Below are 26,335 nucleotides of genomic sequence, written 5' to 3'. Positions count from 1 at the left end.
AAGTTTTTGGCATCGTGTTCCATACGGAGCCAGTAATATCCTTCCCGAACTAATGTCAGCACCAAAGAATCTGCACCCGAGTGGTTGCCACATATCCCTTCGTGGACTTCTCTCATGACATAGTTAGCTTCTGATGCTCCTAAGCACCGGGCTAACGGGCCTCGAAAGGATTTTATGTACAATTGGCCTTTCTTGAAGCTATATCGTGCAGCTTTGGTGCGTAACGCTCTTGATGCCTTGGGGTCTTCGGGCAAATTTTAATGCTCGAGATAATCGATTATTTCGTTTCTCCAATCCCAGACCAAACTAGTCAAATTCACCGCATAGTAACCATTCGTGTTCAAAACTGAGTTCATTAGTTGTACTACTGTCCCTGATTCTGATCCCTGGATTTCTGTTGATAAGCCCAAATTTGCTAATGCATCTGCTTCCGCGTTATCTTCCTATCACGACCCAATTTCACCTGTAGGTCATGATGGCGCCCAACATTACAGTTAGGCAAGCCAACTAATAAATTAAGCATACATTGATAAAATTTAAAACCAAGAAAATATAAACCCAAACTCTACCAATGTGTGTGTGCCAAGACCTGGTGTCACAAGTGAATGAGCATCTAGTAGATTATACAAAACTCCAACTACTGTCTGAAATAAAATAGACAGAATGTAAGTATAAGAAGAGACACTGATAGCTATAGAACAGCTCGGAAAGGCAGCTCACCACTATGCCTCGGGATGACGTGGGTATGTGATGATAGGTCCTCCACAAGTACCTGTCTCAGATCCTGCACAAAAAGTGCAGCAAGTGTAGTATGAGTACGTAAACAACGTGTACCCAGTAAGTATCAAGCCTAATCTCGAAGTGGTAGAGACGAGATGGCCGACTTTGACACTCACTATGGGTCAATAATAATTGAAATAAAATTAGGATATTCAAATCAGCATAATTTACAAAATTTTCCAATAATTTATTTAATCAGCGGAAATAATCAAATTCCTTCAAATGTAACAATTCTCAATATATTAATTAAATTCCTTCAATTCAAATAAATTCCAATTTATCAATTAAATCTCATTTACAGGAGTAACAATTAATTCCTAAACAAGCAAGAATAATAATTCATTAAATTCCAAGGATTTTCCAATTTATTACTTAGCTTCACAATCTGAAATAAATTATTAGAGTATCGTGTAATTATTATTATTAAGCACGATTTCTGTCGAGGATGTACGGCCTGATCCAGAGTGTCGTGTACACTGCCGAGGGACGTGCGGCACAATCCATAGATGTATCTATCCTGCCGAGGCGTTCGGCCCGCTCCACAAGAAAGGAGGACATTTTCTTATGTGCCTCCGGAAGGAGAGTATATTCATTATAAGATGAATTTGGGAGGAGAATAATTTTTTTTAATAATTAATTTATTTAAATAGACAATCAAGCCTATGAGATTTTCATCCTTTAATATCTTTATCTAACAATTCATAATATATTCATATAGATATCAATTAATATAAATAAATCAAAGAATACAATTTACACAAGTAAGGCATGCTTTGAGTCTTAAACTACCCGGACTTTAGCATTAATAGTAGCTACGCACGGACTCTCGTCACCACGTGCGTACGTAGCCCCCCACAATTAGCAACAATTATTTAATTTTAATCACCTATGAGGTAATTTCCCCCTCACAAGATTAGACAAGAGACTTACCTCGTCTTGCTCCAATTTAATCCACTATAAGGCCTTTTCCACGATTATCCAACTCCGTCTGGCTCGAATCTAGCCAAAATAATTCGATACAATCACTAAATATTATAGGAATCAATTTTATAAGAAAATACTACATTTTAAAGAAAAGATCCCGAAATTAATTAAAAATTCACTCGCAGGGCCCACATCTCGGAATTCGATAAAAGTTACGAAATCCGATAACCCATTCAATTACGAGTCCAACCATACCAGTTTCACTCAAATCCGACTCCGAATCGATACCGAAATCTCAAAATTTCATTTCTATGAGATTTATTTTTTCCAAATTTCAATCTCAAAACACTAATTTATGGTGAAAACAATGATATACTTGTATATGTAGACCAAATCCGAGTTAGAATCACTTACCCCAATGTTTTTCCCTTGAAAATCTGCCAAAGGTCGTCTCTGCTCAAGCTCAAGTTCGTCAAAAATGGCAAATGGGACGAATGCCCTCTTTTTATAAAACTGCCCAGCAGCCTTCGGAACTGGTCCTTGATCGCGGCATCGAACATGTGCCCTCGATCAGGGCATCGAGGTTGTACCTTCGATCAGGGCATCGAGCTTGGGTCTCGATCCTAGCCCTCGAGCCATACCTTCGATCATGCCATCGAGCCTTGCCTTCGATCGCCGCTTCGATCAGGGTATCGAGGTTAGGCCTTCGATCATATCCTCAATCATGGCATCGAGCTTGAACCTTCGATTGTGACCCTCGATCTTGGGTCTCGATCCTGGCCCTCGAGCTGGACCTTCGATCATGGCCCTCGAGTTTAGACCTTCGATCGTGGCCCTCGAGTTGGACCTTCGATCATGGATTCGATACACTAGCTCGAGCCTGTACCTCGTTAACCCTGGGCTCGATACCTGGGCTCGATATCTAGGCTCGATCACAGCCCAGAATGTCCAACAGAAGAGGAAAAATTGCAGCAGCTTTTTAACTCAAATTTTTGATCCGTTAACCATCCGAAACTCACCCGAGGCCCTCGGGACCTCAACCAAATATACCAAAAACTCCTAAAACATCATACGAACTTATTCGAACCTCTAAATCACATCAAACAACGCTAAAACCATGAATCATACCCCAATTCAAGCTTAATGAAACTAAGAGTTTCCAACTTCTACATTCAATGCCGGAACCTATCAAATCAACTCCGATTGACCTTAAATTTTACACACAAGTCATAAATTACATAACGGAGCTATGAAAATTGTCCGAACTGGATTCCGACTCCGGTATCAAAAAGTCAACTCCCCGGTCAAACTTTCAAACTTTAAATTCCTATTTTAGCCATTTCAAGCCTAATTTCACTACGGACTTCCAAAAAGAATTCCGATCACGCTCCTAAGTCCAAAATCACCATACGGAGCTGTTGGAATCATCAAAATTCTATTCCGGGGTCGTTTTCTCTAAATGTTGACCGAAGTCAAACTTAGCACTTTAAGGCCAACTTAAGGAACCAAGTGTTCCGGTTTCACCTCGAACTTCCAAATCCCGAACCAACCATCCCCGCAAGTCATAAATCATTACAAGCACCTACGAAAAGTTTTATTTTAGGGAACGGGGTTCTAAAAAAATGACCGGTTGGGTCATTACATTCTCCACCTCTTAAACAAATGTTCGTCCTCGAACGGGTTTAGAATTATACCTGAAGTGCTGAATAAGTCTGGATATCTGCTCAGCATGTTTTCCTCGGTCTCCCAAATTGCTTCCTCGACTGGTTGGCCCCTCCACTGGACTTTTACTACAGAAATCCTCTTGGATCTCAACTATCGAACCTGTTTATCAACAATGGCAATTGGCTCCTTTTCATAACCCAAGCTATTATCTAGCTGAACTGTGCTGAAGTCTAACACATGTGATAGGACAGCATGATACTTCCGGAGCATAGATACGTGAAAAACCGGATGAACTCCCGATAGGCTGGGAGGCAAGGCAAGCTCATAAGCAACCTCCCCAACTCGTTTCAACACCTCAAATGGGCCTATAAACCTTGGGCTCAACTTGCCCTTCTTCCCGAATCTCATAATTCCCTTCATCGGCGAAACCTTCAAGAGAACCTTTTCACCTACCATAAATGATATATCACGCGCTTTATGATCCGTGTAACTTTTTTGTCTGGACTGAGCTGTACAAAGTCGCTCCTGAATCAACTTTACCTTTTCCAAGGCATCACTTACCAAATCAGTACCATATAACTTAGCCTCACCTGGCTCAAACCATCCGATAAGTGAACAACATCGCCGACCATATAAAGCCTCAAATGGAGCCATCTCGATGCTGGATTGGTAACTGTTATTATAAGCAAACTCGGCCAAAGGCAGGAAACGATCCCACTGACCTTCAAAGTCAATCACACATGCCCTGAGCATATCCTCCAAAATCTGAATTGTCCTCTCTGACTATCCATCGGTCTGCGGATGAAAGGATGTGCTGAGCTCTACACGGGTCCCCAACTCACTCTGTACTGCTCTCCAGAATTGTGAAGTAAACTGAGTACTTCTATCTGATATGATGGAACTTGGCACACCGTGCAACCGAACTATCTCCTGAATATAAATCTGGGCCAACCTCTCTGAAGTATACGTAGTCACAACAGGAATAAAATGTGCCGACTTAGTCAACCTGTCAACAATTACCCAAACTGCATAAAACTTCCTCAAGGTCCACGGCAACCCAACTACAAAATCCATGGTAATTCGTTCCCATTTCCACTCTGGTAAGGTCATCTGCTGAAGTAGGCCACCTGGCCTCTGGTGCTCATATTTAACTTGCCGGAAATTTAGACGCCGAGCTACATACTCAACTATGTCCTTTTTCATTCGTCGCCACCAATAATGCTGCCTCAAGTCACGATACATATTCGTAGCACCTGGATGAATAGAATATCGAGAACTATGTGCCTCCTCCAGGATCTTTTTCCTTAGTTCATCCACATTAGTAACACATAGACGATCCTGAAGTCATAGAACACCATCTTCACCAATAGTGACTTCCTTGGCACCACCTTGTAGTACCGTTTCACGAAGAACCACCAGGTGTGGGTCATCATACTGGCGAGCCTTGATCTGTTCAAATAGTGAAGACCGGGCCACAACACATGCAAGAACTCGGCTGGGCTCTTAAATATCCAGCCTCACAAGTCTGTTAGCCAAGGACTGAATATCTGAGGCTAATGGCCTTTCCTCTGCTGAAATGAAAGCCAAACTACACATACTCTCCGCCTTTCTGCTCAAGGCATCTGCAACCACATTTGCTTTTCCCGGATGATACAGGATAGTAATATCATAATCTTTTAGTAACTCCAGCCATCTACACTGCCTCAAATTTAGATCCCTCTGCTTGAACAAATGATGCAAACTGCGATGATCAGTGTAAACTTCACAAGACACCCCATAAAGATAATGCCTCCAAATCTTAAGAGCGTGAACAATCGCAGCTAACTCCAAATCATGTACCGGATAATTCCTTTCGTGGGGCTTCAGCTGACGTGAAGCATATGCAATAACTTGCCCTTCCTGCATCAATACACAACCCAAGCAAACGCGCGAAGCATCGCAATACACTCGGAAGGCAACACTAACACTGGTATTGTAGTCAATGATGTCTTGAGCTTTTGAAAGCTCACCTCACAATCATCAGACCATCGGAATGGAGCACCCTTCTGGGTTAATTTGGTCAAAGGTGCTGCAATAGATGAAAAACCTTCCACGAACCGACGATAATAACCTGCCAAACCTAGAAAACTCCTGATCTCCGACGCCGAAGTGGGACGATGCCAATTTTGAACTGTCTCAATCTTTTTGGGATCAACCTTAATACCTTCACCCGATACAATATGTCCCAAAAATGCTACCGACTCTAGCCAAAACTCACATTTAGAGAACTTAGCATATAGCTTTTGTTCCCGCAATGTCTGAAGCACTACTCTCATATGCTGCTCATGTTCCTCCTTACTGCGCGAATAGATTAATATGTCATCAATGAAGACAATGACAAATGAATCAATATATGGCCTGAATACCCTGTTCATCAGATCCATAAACGTTGTCGGGGCATTAGTTAAACCAAAAGACATTACCAGAAACTCATAATGACCATATCTAGTACGGAAAGCAGTCTTCGGAACATCTGAATCCCGAATCTTCAACTGATGGTACCCCGACCTCAAGTCGATCTTAGAGAATACCCTAGCACCCTGCAACTGGTCAAATAGGTCATCAATACGTGGCAACGGGTACTTGTTCTTAATAGTGACTTTGTTCAATTGGCGATAATCAATACACATCCGCATTGTTCCATCCTTCTTTTTTACAAATAATACAGGTGCACCCCAAGGCGATACACTCGGTCTGACAAACCCTTTGGCTAGTAACTCTTCAAGCTGTTCTTTCAATTCTTTCAATTCTTTCGGAGCCGCCATGCGATACGGTGGAATAGATATAGGTTGGGTATCTGAAGCCAAGTAAATACAGAAATCAATATCACGATCAGGTGGCATACTTGGAAAATCTGACGGAAATACATCGGGGAACTCCTGAACTACAGGCACTGAATCAATAGCCGGAGTCTCTACAGTAGTATCCCGAACATAGGCTAGATAAGCCAAACAACCCTTCTCAACCATGTGTTGAGCCTTTATAAAATAAATAACTCGATTAAATGAACTAACAGGCGAACCCTTCCACTCCAGCTTAGGCAATGCTGGAATAGCCAAGGTAACAGTCTTGGCATGACAATATAGAATAGCATGATACGGAGATAACCAGTCCATGCCCAGAATAATTTCAAAATCGGTCATCTCAATCAATAGGAGATCTTCTCTAGTTTCATAACCACAGAATGTAATAATACAGGACTGGTAGATCCGGTTCACAACAACAGAATCGCACACAGGAGTGGACACATAAACAGGAGTACGCAAGGACTCACGAGAAACACCCAGGAATGGAGAAAATAGAGATGACACATATGAATACGTAGATCCTGGATTAAATAATACTGAGGCATTTTTGCCACAAACAGAAATAATACCTGTAATCACAGCATCTGAGGCCTATGCATCTGGTCTAGCCGGAAAAGCATAGAACCGAGCTGGAGCGCCAACTGTCTGTCCTCCGCCTGGCTGACCTCCACCTCTAGGACGGCCCCTACCCACCTGTCCTCCACCTCTGGGTGGTCGGACTACTGGTGGAGAAACTGGTCCGGTAAGCATAGGCTGCAGACCCTGCTGTACTGGCCTACCTCGAAGCCTGGGGCAAAACCTTCGCATGTGACTGGGATCCCCGCACTCGTAACAACTCTTCGGTGCGATGGGCTGCTGACTATGTGTCTGGCCCTGGGGACCTGAATACCCACTGGGAGGACCCTGAATAGCTGGTGGGCGGTAAGAACTCTCTGGTATAGCACTGAAAAAAGGTCGTACTAGAGCACCTCGAGGAGGTGGTGGTGCTGGATATGGGGGTCTGCTGGACTGTCCCCTCACGAATTGACCTCTGCCCCCGGACGGAGCACCTCTGAACTCTCCAGACTACCTGAACAACTTATCTCTCATAATCTGCTCTCGGCTCTGCTGACGTACACCCTCAATCCTCCAAGCTATCTCCTCAACTCGCTCATAAGAAGTACCCATCTCAACCTCTCGAGCCATAGTGGCCTGAATACCAGTATGTAAACCGGCTACAAACCTTTGCACTCTCTCCGCCTCAGTAGGGAGTATCATTAGTGCATGGCGGGATAATTCAGAAAACCTCGCCTCATAATCAGTCACTGACATCTGACCCTGCTGGAGCTGCTCAAACTGAAACCGCAACTCTTCCCTCTAGGAGGGTGGAATTTATATGTCCAAGAAGATACGGGTGAACTTGTCCCAAGTCATGGGAGGAGAATCTACTGGTCTGCCAAGAACATAAGACTGCCACCATCTACGAGCATAAGACTGCCACCGATAAACTGCAGCCCGTTGTCGCATGCAATCTCTTTTGGTATTCTAAACCTGCAAATTATATTTTCCCACAGGAAGTCGACTACTTCGCGTTCTCTGATCTTCTGATAAGGACCTGTTTCCACCCATTTAGAAAAATAGTCAGTCAAAATTAAAAGAAACCTTAGCTTTCTAGGAGCTGGCGGTAACAGTCCGACGATGTCCATTCCCTATTTCATGAACTACCATGGGGACAGAACTGAATGTAGGGGTTCTGCCGGTTGATGTACTAGTGTTGCGTAGCGTTAGCACTTATCACATTTTCGTACAAATTTTTTGGCATCGTGTTCCATACGGAGCCAGTAATATCCTTCCCGAACTAATGTCAACACCAAAGAATCTGCACCCGAGTGGTTTCCACATATCCCTTCATGGACTTCTCTCATGACATAGTTAGCTTCTGATGCTCCTAAGCACCAGGCTAACGGGCCTCGAAAGGATTTTATGTACAATTGGCCTTTCTTGAAGCTATATCGTGCAGCTTTGGTGCGTAACGCTCTTGATGCCTTGGGGTCTTCGGGAAAATTTTAATGCTCGAGATAATCGATTATTTCGTTTCTCCAATCCCAGACCAAACTAGTCGAATTCACCTCATAGTAACCATTCATGTTCAAAACCGAGTTCATTAGTTGTACTACTGTCCCTGATTCTGATCCCTGGATTTCTGTCGATAAGCCCAAATTTGCTAATGCATCTGCTTCCGCGTTATCTTCCTGTCACGACCTAATTTCACCTGTAGGTCGTGATGGCGCCCAACATTACAGCTAGGCAAGCCAACTAATAAATTAAGCATACATTGATAAAATTTAAAACCAAGAAAATATAAACCCAAACTCTACCAATGTGTGTGTGCCAAGACCTGGTGTCACAAGTGAATGAGCATCTAGTAGATTATACAAAACTCCAACTACTGTCTGAAATAAAATAGACAGAATGTAAGTATAAGAAGAGACACTGATAGCTATAGAACAGCTCGGAAAGGCAGCTCACCACTATGCCTCGGGATGACGTGGGTATGTGATGATAGGTCCTCCACAAGTACCTGTCTCAGATCCTGCACAAAAAGTGCAGCAAGTGTAGTATGAGTACGTAAACAACGTGTACCCAGTAAGTATCAAGCCTAATCTCGAAGTGGTAGAGACGAGATGGCCGACTTTGACACTCACTATGGGTCAATAATAATTGAAATAAAATTAGGATATTCAAATCAGCATAATTTACAAAATTTTCCAATAATTTATTTAATCAGCGGAAATAATCAAATTTCTTCAAATGTAACAATTCTCAATATATTAATTAAATTCCTTCAATTCAAATAAATTCAAATTTATCAATTAAATCTCATTTACAGGAGTAACAATTAATTCCTAAACAAGCAAGAATAATAATTTATTAAATTCCAAGGATTTTCCAATTTATTACTTAGCTTCACAATCTGAAATACATTATTAGAGTATCGTGTAATTATTATTATTAAGCACGATTTCTGCCGAGGACGTACGGCCCGATCCAGAGTGTCATGTACACTGCCGAGGGACGTGCGGCGCAATTCATAGTTGCATCTATCCTGCCGAGGCGTTCGGCCCGCTCCACAAGAAAGGAGGACATTTTCTTATGTGCCTCGGAAGGAGAGTATATTCATTATAAGATGAATTTGGGAGGAGAACAATTTTTTTTAACAATTAATTTATTTAAACAGACAATCAAGCCTATGAGATTTTTATCCTTTAATATTTTATCTAACAATTCATAATATATTCATATAGATATGAATTAATATAAATAAATCAAAGAATACAATTTACACAAGTAAGGCATGCTTTGAGTCTTAAACTACCCGGACTTTAACATTAATAGTATCTACGCACGGACTCTCGTCACCACGTGCGTACGTAGCCCCCCCACAATTAGCAATAATTATTTAATTTTAATCACCTATGAGGTAATTTCCCCCTCACAAGATTAGACAAGAGACTTATCTTGTCTTGCTCCAATTTAATCCACAATAAGGCCTTTTCCACGATTATCCAACTTCTTCTGGCTCGAATCTAGCCAAAATAATTCGATACAATCACTAAATATTATCGGAATCAATTCTATAAGAAAATACTACATTTTTAAGAAAAGATCCCAAAATTAATTAAAAATTCGCTCGCGGGGCCCACATCTCGGAATTCGGTGAAAGTTATGAAATCCGATAACCCATTCAAGTACGAGTCCAACCATACCAGTTTCACTCAAATCCGACTCCGAATCGATACCGAAATCTCAAAATTTCATTTCTATGAGATTTCTAGATTTTTTCCAAATTTCAATCTCAAAACACAAATTTATGGTGAAAACAATGATATACTTGTATATGTAGACCAAATCTGAGTTAGAATCACTTACCCCAATATTTTTCCCTTGAAAATCTGCCAAAAGTCGTCTCTGCTCAAGCTCAAGTTCGTCAAAAATGGCAAATGGGACGAATGCCCTCTTTTTATAAAACTGCCCAGCAGCCTTCGGAACTGGTCCTCGAACTGGGCCTCGATCGCGGCTTCGATCAGGGCATCGAGGTTATACCTTCGATCAGGGCATCGAGCTTGGGTCTCGATCCTAGCCCTCAAGCCATACCTTCGATCATGCCATCGAGCCTTGCCTTCGATCGCCGCTTCGATCAGGGTATCGAGGTTAGGCCTTCGATCATATCCTCAATCATGGCATCGAGCTTGAACCTTCGATTGTGACCCTCGATCTTGGGTCTCGATCCTGGCCCTCGAGCAGGACCTTCAATCATGGCCCTCGAGTTTGGACCTACGATCGTGGCCCTCGAGTTGGACCTTCGATCATGGATTCGATACACTAGCCCGAGCCTGTACCTCGTTAACCCTAGGCTCGATACTTGGGCTCGATATCTAGGCTCGATCACAGCCCAGAATGTCCAACAGAAGAGGAAAAATTGCAGCAGCTTTTTAACTCAAATTTTTGATCCGTTAACCATCCGAAACTCACCCGAGGCCCTCGGGACCTCAACCAAATATACCAACAACTCCTAAAACATCTTACGAACTTATTCCAACCTCTAAATTACATCAAACAACGCTAAAACCATGAATCATACCCCAATTCAAGCTTAATGAAACTAAGAGTTTTAAACTTCTACATTCAATGCCGGAACCTATCAAATCAACTCCGATTGACCTCAAATTTTACACACAAGTCATAAATTACATAACGGAGCTATGAAAATTTTCGGAACTGGATTTCGACTCCGGTATCAAAAAGTCAACTCCCCGGTCAAACTTTCAAACTTTAAATTCCTATTTTAGCCATTTCAAGCCTAATTTCACTATGGACTTCCAAAAAGAATTCCGATCACGCTCCTAAGTCCAAAATCACCATACGGAGCTGTTGGAATCATCAAAATTCTTTTCCGGGGTCATTTTCAAAAAATGTTGACCGAAGTCAAACTTAGCACTTTAAGGCCAACTTAAGGAACCAAGTGTTCCGGTTTCACCTCGAACACTTCCAAATCCCGAACCAACCATCCCCGCAAGTCATAAATCATTACAAGCACCTACGGAAAGTTTTATTTTAGGGAACGGGGTTCTAAAAGTTAAAATGACCGGTTAGGTCATTACATTCTCCACCTCTTAAACAAACGTTCGTCCTCGAACGGGTTTAGAATTATACCTGAAGTGCTGAATAAGTCTGGATATCTGCTCAGCATGTTTTCCTCGGTCTCCCATGTTGCTTCCTCGACTGGTTGGCCCCTCCACTGGACTTTTACTACAGAAATCCTCTTGGATCTCAACTATCGAACTTGTTTATCAACAATGGCAATTGGCTCCTTTTCATAACCCAAGCTATTATCTAGCTGAACTGTGCTGAAGTCTAACACATGTGATAGGTCAGCATGAAACTTCTGGAGCATAGATACGTGAAAAACCGGATGAACTCCTGATAGGCTGGGAGGCAAGGCAAGCTCATAAGCAACCTCCCCAACTCGTTTCAACACCTCAAATGGGCCTATAAATCTTGGGCTCAACTTGCCCTTCTTCCCGAATCTCATAATTCCCTTCATCGGCGAAACCTTCAAGAGAACCTTTTCACCTACCATAAATGATATATCACGCGCTTTATGATCCGTGTAACTTTTTTGTCTGGACTGAGCTGTACAATGTCGCTCCTGAATCAACTTTACCTTTTCCAAGGCATCACTTACCAAATCAGTACCATATAACTTAGCCTCACCTGGCTCAAACCATCCGATAAGTGAACGACATCGCCGACCATATAAAGCCTCAAATGGAGCCATCTCGATGCTGGATTGGTAACTGTTATTATAAGCAAACTCGGCCAAAGGCAGGAAACGATCCCACTGACCTTCAAAGTCAATCACATATGCCCTGAGCATATCCTCCAAAATCTGAATTGTCCTCTCTGACTGTCCATCGGTCTGCGGATGAAAGGATGTGCTGAGCTCTACACGGGTCCCCAACTCACTCTGTACTACTCTCCAGAATTGTGAAGTAAACTGAGTACTTCTATCTGATATGATGGAACTTGGCACACCGTGCAACCGAACTATCTCTTGAATATAAATCTGGGCCAACCTCTCTGAAGTATACGTAGTCACAACAGGAATAAAATGTGCCGACTTAGTCAACCTGTCAACAATTACCCAAACTGCATAAAACTTCCTCAAGGTCCACGGCAACCCAACTACAAAATCCATGGTAATTCGTTCCCATTTCCACTCTGGTAAGGTCATCTGCTGAAGTAGGCCACCTGGCCTCTTGTGCTCATATTTAACTTGCCGGAAATTTAGACGCCGAGCTACATACTCAACTATGTCCTTTTTCATTCGTCGCCACCAATAATGCTGCCTCAAGTCACGATACATATTCGTAGCACCTGGATGAATAGAATATCGAGAACTATGTGCCTCCTCCAGGATCTTTTTCCTTAGTTCATCCACATTAGTAACACACAGACGATCCTGAAGTCGTAGAACACTATCTTCACCAATAGTGACTTCCTTGGCACCACCTTGTAGTACCGTTTCACGAAGAACCACCAGGTATGGGTCATCATACTGGCGAGCCTTGATCTGTTCAAATAGTGAAGACCGGGCCACAACACATGCAAGAACTCGGCTGGGCTCTTAAATATCCAGCCTCACAAGTCTGTTAGCCAAGGACTGAATATCTGAGGCTAATGGCCTTTCCTCTGCTAAAATGAAAGCCAAACTACACATACTCTCCGCCTTTCTGCTCAAGGCATCTGCAACCACATTTGCTTTTCTCGGATGATACAGGATAGTAATATCATAATCTTTTAGTAACTCTAGCCATCTACACTGCCTCAAATTTAGATCCCTCTGCTTGAACAAATGATGCAAACTGCGATGATCAGTGTAAACTTCACAAGACACCCCATAAAGATAATGCCTCCAAATCTTAAGAGCGTGAACAATCGCAGCTAACTCCAAATCATGTACCGGATAATTCCTTTCGTGGGGCTTCAGCTGACGTGAAGCATATGCAATAACTTGCCCTTCCTGCATCAATACACAACCCAAGCCAACGTGCGAAGCATCGCAATACACTCGAAAGGCAACACTAACACTGGTGTTGTAGTCAATGATGTCTTGAGCTTTTGAAAGCTCACCTCACAATCATCAGACCATCGGAATGGAGCACCCTTCTGGGTTAATTTGGTCAAAGGTGCTGCAATAGATGAAAAACCTTCCACGAACCGACGATAATAACCTACCAAACCCAGAAAACTCCTGATCTCCGTCGCTGAAGTGGGACGATGCCAATTTGGAACTGCCTCAATCTTTTTGGGATCAACCTTAATACCTTCACCCGATACAATATGTCCCAAAAATGCTATCGACTCTAGCCAAAACTCACATTTAGAGAACTTAGCATATAGCTTTTGTTCCCGCAATGTCTGAAGCACTACTCTCATATGCTGCTCATGTTCCTCCTTACTGCGCGAATAGATTAATATGTCATCAATGAAGACAATGATAAATAAGTCAATATATGGCCTGAATACCTTGTTCATCAGATCCATAAACGTTGTCGGGGCATTAGTTAAACCAAAAGACATTACCAGAAACTCATAATGACCATATCTAGTACGGAAAGCAGTCTTCGGAACATCTGAATCCTGAATCTTCAACTGATGGTACCCCGACCTCAAGTCGATCTTAGAGAATACCCTAACACCCTGCAACTGGTCAAATAGGTCATCAATACGCGGCAATGGGTACTTGTTCTTAATAGTGACTTTGTTCAATTGGCGATAATCAATACACATCCGCATTGTTCCATCCTTCTTTTTCACAAATAATACAGGTGCACCCCAAGGCGATACACTCGGTCTGACAAACCCTTTGGCTAGTAACTCTTCAAGCTGTTCTTTCAATTCTTTCAATTCTTTCGGAGCCATGCGATACGGTGGAATAGATATAGGTTGGGTATCTGAAGCCAAGTCAATACAGAAATTAATATCACGATCAGGTGGCATACCTGGAAGATCTGACGGAAATACATCGGGGAACTCCTGAACTACAAGCACTGAATCAATAGCAGGAGTCTCTGCAGTAGTATCCCGAACATAGGCTAGATAAGCCAAGCAACCCTTCTCAACCATGTGTTGAGCCTTTATAAAAGAAATAACTCGATTAAATGAACTAACAGGCGAACCCTTCCACTCCAGCTTAGGCAATGCTGGAATAGCCAAGGTAACAGTCTTGGCATGATAATCTAGAATAGCATGATACGGAGATAACCAGTCCATGCCCAGAATAATTTCAAAATCGGTCATCTCAAGCAATAGGAGATTTGCTCGAATTTCATAACCACAGAATGTAATAATACAGGACCGGTAGATCCGGTTCACAACAACAAAATCGCCCACAGGAGTGGACACATAAACAGGAGTACGCAAGGACTCACGAGAAACACCCAGGAATAGAGAAAATAGATATGACACATATGAATACGTAGATCCTGGATCAAATAATACTGAGGCATTTTTGCCACAAACAGAAATAATACCTGTAATCACAGCATCTGAGGCCTCTGCATCTGGTCTAGCCGGAAAAGCATAAAACCGAGCTGGAGCGCCAACTGTCTGGCCTCCGCCTGGCTGACCTCCACCTCTAGGAAGGCCCCTACCCACCTGTCCTCCACCTCTGGGTGGTCGGACTACTGGTGGAGAAACTGGTCCGGTAAGCATAGGCTGCTGACCCTGCTGTACTGGTCTACCTCGAAGCCTGGGACAAAACCTTCGTATGTGACTGGGATCCACACACTCGTAACAACTCTTATGTGCGATGGGTTGTGACTAAGTGTCTGGCCCTAGGGACCTGAATACCCACTGGGAGGACCCTGAATAGTTGGTGGGCGGTAAGAACTCTCTGGTATAGCACTGAAATAAGGTCGTACTAGAGCACCTCGAGGAGGTGGTGGTGCTGGATATGGGGGTCTGCTGGACTGTCCCCTCACGAACTGACCTCTGCCCCCGGACGGAGCACCTCTGAACTCTCTAGAGTACCTGAACCGCTTATCTCTCATAATCTTCTCTCGGCTCCGCTGACGTACACCCTCAATCCTCCAGTCTATCTCCACAACTCGCTCATAAGAAGTACCCATCTCAACCTCTCGAGCCATAGTGGCCTGAATACCAGTATGTAAACCGGCTACAAACCTTCGCACTCTCTCCGCCTCAGTAGGGATTATCATTAGTGCATGGCGAGATAATTCAGAAAACCTCACCTCATAATTAGTCACTGACATCTGACCCTGCTGGAGCTGCTCAAACTGAAACCGCAACTCTTCCCTCTGGGAGGGTGGAATTTACTTGTCCAAGAAGATACGGGTGAACTTGTCCCAAGTCATAGGAGGAGAATCTGCTGGTCTGCCAAGAGCATAAGACTGCAACCATCTACGAGCATAAGACTGCCACCGATAAACTGCGGCCCGTTGTCGCATGCAATCTCTTTTGGCATTCTAAACATGCAAATTATATTTTCCCACAGGAAGTCGACTATTTCGCGTTCTCTGATCTTCTGATAAGGACCTGTTTCCACCCATTTAGAAAAATAGTCAGTCAAAATTAAAAGAAACCTTACCTTTCTAGGAGCTGGCGGTAACGGTCCGACTAAGTCCATTCCCCATTTCATGAACGACCATGGGGACACAACTGAATGTAGGGGTTCTGCCGGTTGATGTACTAGTGTTGCATAGCGTTAGCACTTATCACATTTTCGTACAAAATTTTTGGCATCGTGTTCCATACTGGGCCAGTAATATCCTTCCTGAACTAATGTCAACACCAAAGAATCTGCACCCGAGTGGTTGCCACATATCCCTTCATGGACTTCTCTCATGACATAGTTAGCTTCTGATGCTTCTAAGCACCGGGCTAACGGGCCTCGAAAGGATTTTATGTACAATTGGCCTTTCTTGAAGCTATATCGTGCAGCTTTGGTACGTAACGCTCTTGATGCCTTGGGGTCTTCGGGAAAATTTTAATGCTCGAGATAATCGATTATTTCGTTTCTCCAATCCCAGACCAAACTAGTCGAATTCACCTTATAGTAACCATTCGTGTTCAAAACCGAGTCCATTAGTTGTACTACTGCCCCTGATTCTGATCCCTGGATTTCTGTCGATAAGCCCAAATTTGCTAATGCATCTGCTTCCGCGTTATCTTCCTGTCATGACCCAATTTCACCTATAGGTCGTGATGGCGCCCAACACTACAGCTAGGAAAGCCAACTAATAAATTAAGCATACATTGATAAAATTTAAAACCAAGAAAATATAAACCCAAACTCTACTAATGTGTGTGTGCCAAGACCTGGTGTCACAAGTGAATGAGCATCTAGTAGATTATACAAAACTCCAAGTACTGTCTAAAATAAAATAGACAGAATGTAAGTATAAGAAGAGACACTGATAGCTGCAGAACGACTCGGAAAGGCAGCTCACCACTATGCCTCGGGATGACGTGGGTATGTGATGATAGGTCCTCCACTAGTACCTGTCTCAGATCCTCCACAAAAAGTGCAGCAAGTGTGGTATGAGTACGTAAACAATGTGTACCCAGTAAGTATCAAGCCTAATCTCGAAGTGGTAGAGACGAGATGGCCGACTTTGACACTCACTATGGGTCAATAATAATTGAAATTAAATTAGGATATTCAAATCAGCATGATTTACAAAATTTTCAAATAATTTATTTAATCAGCGGAAATAATCAAATTTCTTCAAATGTAACAATTCTCAATATATTAATTAAATTCCTTCAATTCAAATGAATTCAAATTTATCAATTAAATCTCATTTACAAGAGTAACAATTAATTCCTAAACAAGCAAGAATAATAATTCATTAAATTCCAAGAATTTTCCATTTTATTACTTAACTTCACAATCTGAAATAAATTATTAGAGTATCGTGTAATCATTATTATTAAGCACGATTTCTGCCGAGGACGTACGGCCCGATCTAGAGTGTCGTGTACACTGCCGTGGGACGTGCGGCGCGATCTATAGATGCATCTATCATGCCGAGGCGTTCGGCCCGCTCCACAAGAAAGGAGGACATTTTCTTATGTGCCTCCGGAAGGAGAGTATATTCATTATAAGATGAATTTGGGAGGAGAACAATTTCTTTTAATAATTAATTTATTTAAACAGACAATCAAACCTATGAGATTTTCATCCTTTAATATCTTTATCTAACAATTCATAATATATTCATATAAATATCAATTAATATAAATAAATCAAAGAATACAATTTACACAAGTAAGGCATGCTTTGAGTCTTAAACTACCCAGACTTTAGCATTAATAGTAGCTACGTACGGACTCTCGTCACCACGTGCGTACATAGCCCCCCACAATTAGCAATAATTATTTAATTTTAATCACCTATGAGGTAATTTCCCCCTCACAAAATTAGACAAGAGACTTATCTCTTCTTGCTCCAATTTAATCCACAATAAGGCCTTTTCCACGATTATCCAACTCCGTCTAGCTCGAATCTAGCCAAAATAATTCGATATAATCACTAAATATTATAGGAATCAAGTCTAAGAAAAATACTGCATTTTTAAGAAAAGATCCCGAAATTAATTAAAAATTCGCTCGCGGGGCTCACATCTCGGAATCCGGCGAAAGTTATGAAATGCGACAACCCATTCAATTATGAGTCCAACCATACCAGTTTCACTCAAATCCGACTCCGAATCGATACCGAAATCTCAAAATTTCGTTTCTATGAGATTTCTAGATTTTTTCCAAATTTCAATCTCAAAACACTAATTTATGGTGAAAACAATGATATACTTGTATATGTAGACCAAATCCGAGTTAGAATCACTTACCCCAATGTTTTTCCCTTGAAAATCTGCCAAAAGTCGTCTTTGCTCAAGCTCAAGTTCGTCAAAAATGGCAAATGGACGAATCCCCTCTTTTTATAAAACTGCCGAGCAGCCTTCAGACCTGGTCCTCGATCGCGGCATCGAACATGTGCCCTTGATCAGGGCATCGAGGTTGTACCTTCGATCAGGGAATCGAGCTTGGGTCTCGATCCTAGTCCTCGAGCCATACCTTCGATCATGCCATCGAGCCTTGCCTTCGATCGCCGCTTCGATCAGGGTATCGAGGTTAGGCCTTCGATCATAGCCTCAATCATGGTATCGAGCTTGAACCTTCGATTGTGACCCTCGATCTTGGGTCTCGATCCTGGCCCTCGAGCTAGACCTTCGATCATGGCCCTCGAGTTTGGACCTTCGATCATGGCCCTCGAGTTGGACCTTCGATCATGGATTCGATACACTAGCTCGAGCATGTACCTCGTTAACCATGGGCTCGATACCTGGGCTCGATATCTAGGCTCGATCACAGCCTAGAATGTCCAACATAAGAGGAAAATTTGCAGCAGCTTTTTAACTCAAAGTTTTTATCCGTTAACCATCCGAAACTCACCCGAGGCCCTCGGGACCTCAACCAAATATACCAACAACTCCTAAAACATCATACGAACTTATTCGAACCTCTAAATCACATCAAACAACGCTAAAACCATGAATCATACCCCAATTCAAGCTTAATGAAACTAAGAGTTTTCAACTTCTACATTCAATGCCGGAACCTATCAAATCAACTCCGATTGACCTCAAATTTTACACACAAGTCATAAATTACATAACGGAGCTATGAAAATTTTTGGAACTGGATTCCAACTCCGGTATTAAAAAGTCAACTCCCCGGTCAAACTTTCAAACTTTAAATTCCTATTTTAGCCATTTCAAGCCTAATTTCACTACGGACTTCCAAAAAGAATTCCGATCACGCTCCTAAGTCCAAAATCACCATACGGAGCTGTTGGAATCATCAAAATTCTATTCCAGGGTCGTTTTCTCTAAATGTTGACCGAAGTCAAACTTAGCACTTTAAGGCCAACTTAAGGAACCAAGTGTTCCGGTTTCACCTCGAACACTTCCAAATCCCAAACCAACCATCCCCTCAAGTCATAAATCATTACAAGCACCTACGGAAAGTTTTATTTTAGGGAACGGGGTTCTAAAAGTTAAAATGACTGGTTGGGTCATTACACTTCCCTCGGGACATGAGTAATTGACCACTCGCGGAATCGTGCCAATAAAGCCTAAACCTTTACCACATATTGTTGCATACGTTCCTCTTTGGTGTCAAAAATTTTGTAAACCTGATTTACTACCAACTGCGAATCACATTTGATTTCGATGACTTCGGAATCAGTTCCCCGGGCCAATTCGAGCCCTGCAATTAAAGCTTTGTACTATGCTTCATTGTTAGTTAAAGGAATCGTTCTGATGTCTTGCCTTAGGGTTTCCCCCGAAGGCGTGATCAAGACTATTCCGATCCCAGACTCTTTTACGTTTGAAGCTTCATCCGTAAATAAGGTCCAAACTACCTATGTCGATTCTGACACCATTATTGCCTCCTTGGTTGCCAGAGACAATAGTCCCAGGCTAAAATTGACCATAAAGTTAGCCACGACTTGTGACTTAATTACAGTCCTCGGTTTATACTCTATATCGAACACGTTCATTTCGACGACCCGTTTGGCCAATCTACCTGAGAGCTCGGGTTTATGGAGGATATTCCTCAAAGGAAAAGTAGTCACCACAGCTTTCGGGTAGCATTGGAAGTAGGTCCTCACCTTCCGAGCGGTGACTACGAGAGCTAAGGCCAGCTTTTCCAGATGTGGGTAGCGAGTTTATGCTCCCACTAAAAATTTGCTAACGTAATAAGTGAGAAATTGCATACCTTCATCCTCTCGGACTAAAACTGCACTTACCGCAACTTCTGAAACCGCCAGGTAGACTAGCAATATTTCACCTTCTTTTAATTTTTGAGAGCAACGAAGGTCTTGACAAATATTTCTTCAACTCCTTCAAGGCTTGCTAACACTCCGGGGTCCATTCGAAATTATTTTTCTTTTTGAGTAGTGCGAAGAAGCGATGGCATTTTTCCGATGATTGGAAAATGAACCTGCTCAAAGCTGCCAATCTCCCTGTGAGCCTCTGGACTTCCTTTACGTTAGACAATTGATCCGGGATGTCCTCTATGGCCTTGATTTTGTCTGTATTTACCTCAATTCCCATTTGTGAGACTAGGAATCCTAAGAACTTACCCGAACTTACCCTGAACGCACACTTCTCGGGGTTAAGCTTCATATTATGCTCCCTCAGGATGTCAAATGTTTCTTGCAAATGCTTCAGGTGGTCACCTGCATTCAAAGACTTAACGAGCATATCGTCTATATATACTTCCATAGTCTTTCATAATTGTTTTTTGAGCATCTTATTCACGAGTCGTTGATAAGTAGGTCTGGCATTTTTTTAACCCGAAGGGCATTACATTGTAACAATATGTACCAAAATCCGTTATAAACGAAGTCTTTTCCTGGTCTTCTGGGTTCATCTTGATTTGATTGTACCCAGAATAAGCATTGAGGAAACTCATTAACTCGTGCCCCGGTCGTGGCATTAATCATTTGATCGATATTCGGTAATGGGAATGAGTTTTTCGGGCACGCCTTATTAAGATCCTTATAATCTATGCACATGCAAAATTTATTATTTTTCTTAGGAACTACTACTACATTGGTTAGCCAGTACAGATATCTTCCCTCTCGGATTAAACCAATCTTAAGTAAACGGGTTACCTCTTCTTCGACGAATTTATTCCTTGCTTCAGCAACAGGGCACTTCTTTTGCCTTACCGGAGGTATGTTGGGATCCAAGCTTAACTTGTGCATGGCTATATCCATCGGGATTCCTAGCATATCCTCGTGCGACCATGCAAAACAATCAGCATTAATTTTAAGGAATTCAACAAAAACAGATCTGAGCTCCTAGTGTAGTCCTGTTCCCAAATGGAATTTCCTTTCTACGAATTCTTTGAACAATGCAACTTGCTCTAGTTCTTCTGTTGTGGACTTCGTCTCGTTCATCTCTTCTGGTACTTGAAAACACCTTGGTACATGGTATTATTTTGACTCTTCTATCCCCGGGCTAACTTCCTCTAGTTCGGGGGCAGATGTCGGTTCCAGTAATTGCTATGCCGCACATTCATTTCCTTTGCTATTGGAGACCGAAATTGCATTCATCTCTCTTGTTGCCGGTTGATCACCCCTTATCCGTTTAATCCCTTCGGGTGTCAGAAACTTTAACAATTGGTGATATGTTGAAGGCACGACTTTCATCTCGTGCAGCCATGGTCTTCCCAAGATGATATTATACCTCATGTCTCCATCTACCACTTCGAAGAGAGTTGTCTTCATTACTCCCTCAACGTTCGTAAGCAGCAAAATTTCTCCCCGGGTTGTCACGCTTGCGAGGTTTAACCCGATGAGGAGTTTGGTTGCTAGGATAATGCTTCCGGTGAGTTTAGCTTGTTCCAGTACTCTCTATTGTATGATATTAGCTGAACTTCCTAGATCCACTAAAACACGTTTAATTTTAAAATCTAACACATTTAAAGAAATTACTAGAGCGTCATTGTGCAGTAGCAGTAATCCATCTGCATCTTCGTCCATAAATGTGATATCGTCTTCCCGTAGCCTCTTACTATGAGTTATCGATACTTTTGTCTTCTTCGTTGCCGAAAAGGTGACCCCATTAATCTCATTCCCTCTGAAGATCATGTTGATCATTTGGCATGGGGGTTCTTCTCCTGCTTTCGGGGTTTTCACGTCGCCCATGTTCCGACCATAATTTTGTTTAGCTCTGTCACTCAAGAATTCTCTGAGGTGACCATTCTTTAACAGTGCTGCCACTTCTTCCCAGAAGTGTCGGCAGTCTCCAGTCTGGTGGCCGTTAGTGCCATGGTATTCACACCATAAATTGGAATCCCTCTGGATGGGATCGTATCTCATAGGTCTCGGGAATTGTGCATCTTTGATATTTCCCATGCCTGACACCAACCCCACTATACTGACGTTGAAGTTATACTTTGATAACTTTGGGTAAGAATAATCTCATGACCTCGAGATTTCTTTATCCTGCAATGATCTGTTGTTCAATGGTGAACTTGTCTACTGTCTGGAAGCTCCTGCCACGACCTTCTGTCCGCTCGTAAGGGCAAAAACCGGCCCCTTGAAGTCCGTTTATCCGTGTCAATATCATCTTTTATTTTTTCTTTGTTCTTCTCCCGTCCTTTGCTCGATGATGAAAAGCCAACCTGATCGTCTTTGATCCTTATTTTCGATTTGTACCCGTTGTGGACATCCGCCCAAGTCGTCGCTTGAAACTCGAGTAGACTTTCCTTCAACTTTCGGGAAGCGTCCGAACTTCTCGGATTTAAACCTTTGGTGAACACTTTAGTTGCCCATTCATCCGGGACTGCTGGTAGTAACATCCTTTCCTTCTAAAACCGGGTAACGAACTCTCGTAATAACTCGGATTCTCCCTGCGCGATCCTGAATATGTTGGCCTTTCGGGCTTGTACCTTTCTACCTCGACATGGGCCTTGATGAAAGAATCTGTGAGCATCTCAAAGGAATCTATGGAATGCTCGAGTAATAATGAATACTATGTCAGAGATTCCCTCGTGAGAGTCTCACCAAATTTCTTTAGCAACACAGACTCAATTTCGTGAGGAGCCAAATCATTTCCTTTCACCGTTGTTGTGTAGGGGTAATGTGCTCCTGTGGATCTGAAGTTATATCATACTTTGGCACTTCGGGCATTTTGAACCGTTTCGGGATTAATTCTAGGGCCGCACTCGGCTTGTACGGTAACTGAATATATTTCTTCGAGTTCGGGCCTTTCAATACTGGTAGCGCATCCGGGATTTGATCCATGTGGTTTACTTCCTTCATGAACCGCAAAAGTTCATCCTTGAATGGATCGTTACCGTTGTTGAGGCCGGATCTACTCCCCTCGGCCTCGTCGGAGCCAACTTCACCCCTGGGAGTGTTGTTGTCGACTCTTTGTGTCCCTTGGTTTGCGGGAACATCAGGAGGAACTGGATCTCGCCTATTTGCATTATTTGAGGCACCCGATAACGCCTGCTTTAGTTCCGTCATAACATGATCCTGCCGCGTGAGATAGCCTGGAATGATTGCTTGTTGCTCTTGCAAGATTCTTACTGCATCCGCTACATGCTCCTCATCAGCATCATCGAGGGTACCGCCTATCATGTACCGGTGTGGCGTCGTTCCCCTTATTGCGAGTGTCACTAATTGAATCCTCGAAATGAGGTTGTTCCCCTTGAATTTCAGGGTTGCGTGTGCCATTAACAGTGTTATCTACCATTTTTGTGATTTTTTGCTAAGACAAAGTAATCAAAATACGTTAGTAAAAAAGACAAGGATCAATTTAATTGTACGACTGTCTAGGCCCCACGATGGGCACCAAACTGTTTACCCGTAAAACGGTACAGTTGAATTTATTCGTGATTTCTAGATAAGTGAATTAATTTGATCCAAAAAGTAACGAAATAACTGATGAAATATAAACTACTCAGCCTTAAAATGTAGATGAAATGACAGAGCTGACGAGTCCGGGAACAGTGTTTCCGGGCACGATAATGATGAGATCAAAGAGCGAGAAAGCAAAATTGTATTAAAATTTTGTATATAATGTATTGTAAGTTAGCCAGAAAATTCATTTCCCTTACAATGATAGCTTATTATTTATAGCTACGAAGAAGGTACTAGGGTCGTGCCCTTCTTTAATGTCAATTATGAGAAGCATTAATAAAGACGTAACGGTGAACATAATTGTCAAATTCTCTGTAACGGGTCGTTGCTCTTAAATGCTGTGGAATATTCCTCATTGAATACTACCAGGCGCAGAGTATTCAATGCCTTCACGAACATTACCTTTTCCGGTGACACACGAGATATCTGCGTCCGGTTTTTCGTCCTCACGGCTTAGGTTCCATGTGCCCTCTTCTTGGGTGGCCACGTGCCATAACATATTTTACCTAATACAAATAGTTTAGTCGAAAGTTACACTTTTTGGTCAAACAACGATCATGTTTTGTTAGAGAACTTTTGCACAATTTTATAATTCGTTGATTTTGTTAAGTTAATTAATGATGCTTTTTATTCTGTTGTCTTTATTATTCAGCAATCACTAAGAGGTACTCGCCTATGATGCATGTAGAGTTGTTGACCATCATATATATACAACATCAAAGTTCAAAGTAGGGTGCTTATCGGGCGGATCAGACGGATAATTATACTTAACGGTTCGGCTTATCGGTTATCGGATTATAAATGTAGTAATCTGTTAGCCATCCAATAAGATAACGGGCAGATTGGTATCGGATTAATAATTATCGGGCGGTTAACGGGCAATTTATCGGATAAACCAAATAGAATATCAAAAACATGTTGTAGAGAAACTATTAGCTAAGTCAAAAATCACAAAGGTGGCAACTAAAATGAGATCTTGTAGTTATAGTGGAGGAACGAAACGACGACTTAGTGTTGCTATAGCCCTTATTGGAGATCCAAAGTTGGTTATTTTGGATGAACCAGTAGGTAGTGGTAATTGGAATTCTTACTTTTATGCTAAAAATAATTTATGCTCAACATTTTCTTTTCCTGATACCTTTATAGACTACTGGTATGGAATCGATAACACGATGCGAAAAAAGGGCGTGCCATTATCTTGACAATCCATTCAATAGAAGAAGCTGATATCTTAAGCGACCGCATACCTATCATGGCAAAGGGAATCAGAAAAACCTTACCTGAAGTTGAAGGATTCTGCTTTTCTAAGCTCTGGTCGAGAGAAAAGCCAAGCCCAAAAGCTTCAGCCTTCAAGAGAGAGACCAGACTAACGAGTAACGAGTGATGAGTATACTCAGATTGAGAGAAATTTTGATTAGGGATTTAGGACTTAGGAGAGATGAGTGAATAGTGATGACTGGTCGAATTCTCAGTTCTCACCCTCTGGCTGCAGACTTCAATTGAGAACTAGAAATTAGGGATTTAACAATTTAGGGTTTCAATAGTACTTTATATACATAGGGGTAAAAGTGTAGATATAAAAATTCTTAACGGGTTAACGGTTTATCCGATAACAAAATTCAGTAATCTGCCCCCAAACCGTTAAGCCGTTAATTATAAAATCTCAATCTGTTCACCATTCATTACCCCGATAATCTGATACCAATAAGTCAATAAGCCATCGGTTCGGTTCGGTTAACGGTTTCGGTTCGATTTTGAACAGCCCTAGTTCAAAGATCATAATAGTACGGGTGAAAATTATTTACATCCCCCAAGTTTACTTTAAAAATCAAACTCATCCTCCAAGTTTACTTTTAAAATCAAACTCATCCTCCAACTTTGAACGATTCATAAAACATACTAGTACTATTTTTCGGTCTTCAAAACATAAGCTAAAAGATGCCTTTTTGAAAAGGAAAAAAAAAAACAAATAAGAAAAAATAGACTTTAAAAAAAGGATTGTTTTATTATTATTATTTGGGTGAAATTTTAGGTATGCCAAAATACATTTGGTAGGAAATGAAGATGTTTTTACGATCTTATACTTTTAATTTTTTTTATTTTTACTGTTTACTTAATTGGTTATAGTTTAAAATATGGTTATGACAAGCTTGAGTTTTTTTTTTTAACTTGCTGACGTGACAAGATGTATCAATTTTCGATGCCTAAAATTTGACGTTCCATGCATTGAGTTGTATATAAGAAATTAACACATAGTTGAGGATTTTAATGATGGAAAAAACAATTTTGCCATTGCTAATACAATATGTAAAGTTCAATGACTTTAATAAAATAAAATAATAGGTAGAAGCGTACCAGTAGTCACTTTTAAGCTTATTATTTAAAATATATTCATAATTTATAATGTATTTAAAGATTAACCAATTTATTCAAACTTTATAACTAAGTATCATGAATTTTTGTATCCAAAAATTTTGAGCTACTAATTCGAAATTCAGGACTTGTATCCTAATTTTTTGAGCTGCTAATTTAAAATTCAAGACTAACTGTCCTGAATTTCTAAACTGCTAATTTGAAATTCAGGACATAAGATTTGAATTTCTAGACAGAATTT

At 41.7% G+C, this 26,335-nt stretch overlaps 1 long non-coding RNA gene across 3 annotated transcripts; it reads right to left on the bottom strand.

Moving 5' to 3' along the window:
* Window positions 1–253: 253 nt before the first annotated feature.
* LOC104107524 (uncharacterized) lies at window positions 254–25,220 on the bottom strand. 3 transcript variants are annotated; one of them, XR_011413896.1, is made up of 6 exons: window positions 25,002–25,220; window positions 16,730–16,793; window positions 8,724–8,787; window positions 1,711–1,779; window positions 721–784; window positions 254–463 (listed from the first exon to the last, which is right to left on the bottom strand). It is a non-coding gene; the product is annotated as an uncharacterized lncRNA (long non-coding RNA). The 3 variants fall into 3 exon arrangements; XR_011413895.1 differs by lacking the exon at window positions 16,730–16,793; XR_011413897.1 differs by lacking the exons at window positions 1,711–1,779; window positions 16,730–16,793.
* Between the last annotated feature and the right edge of the window lie 1,115 nt (window positions 25,221–26,335).

This window comes from Nicotiana tomentosiformis, chromosome 2, assembly GCF_000390325.3.
Source record: "Nicotiana tomentosiformis chromosome 2, ASM39032v3, whole genome shotgun sequence".
In the NCBI taxonomy this organism is placed as follows: Eukaryota; Viridiplantae; Streptophyta; class Magnoliopsida; order Solanales; family Solanaceae; genus Nicotiana; species Nicotiana tomentosiformis.
The sequence above is the reverse complement of the archived record's forward strand: the minus strand, read 5'-3'. Positions and strand labels throughout refer to the sequence as shown.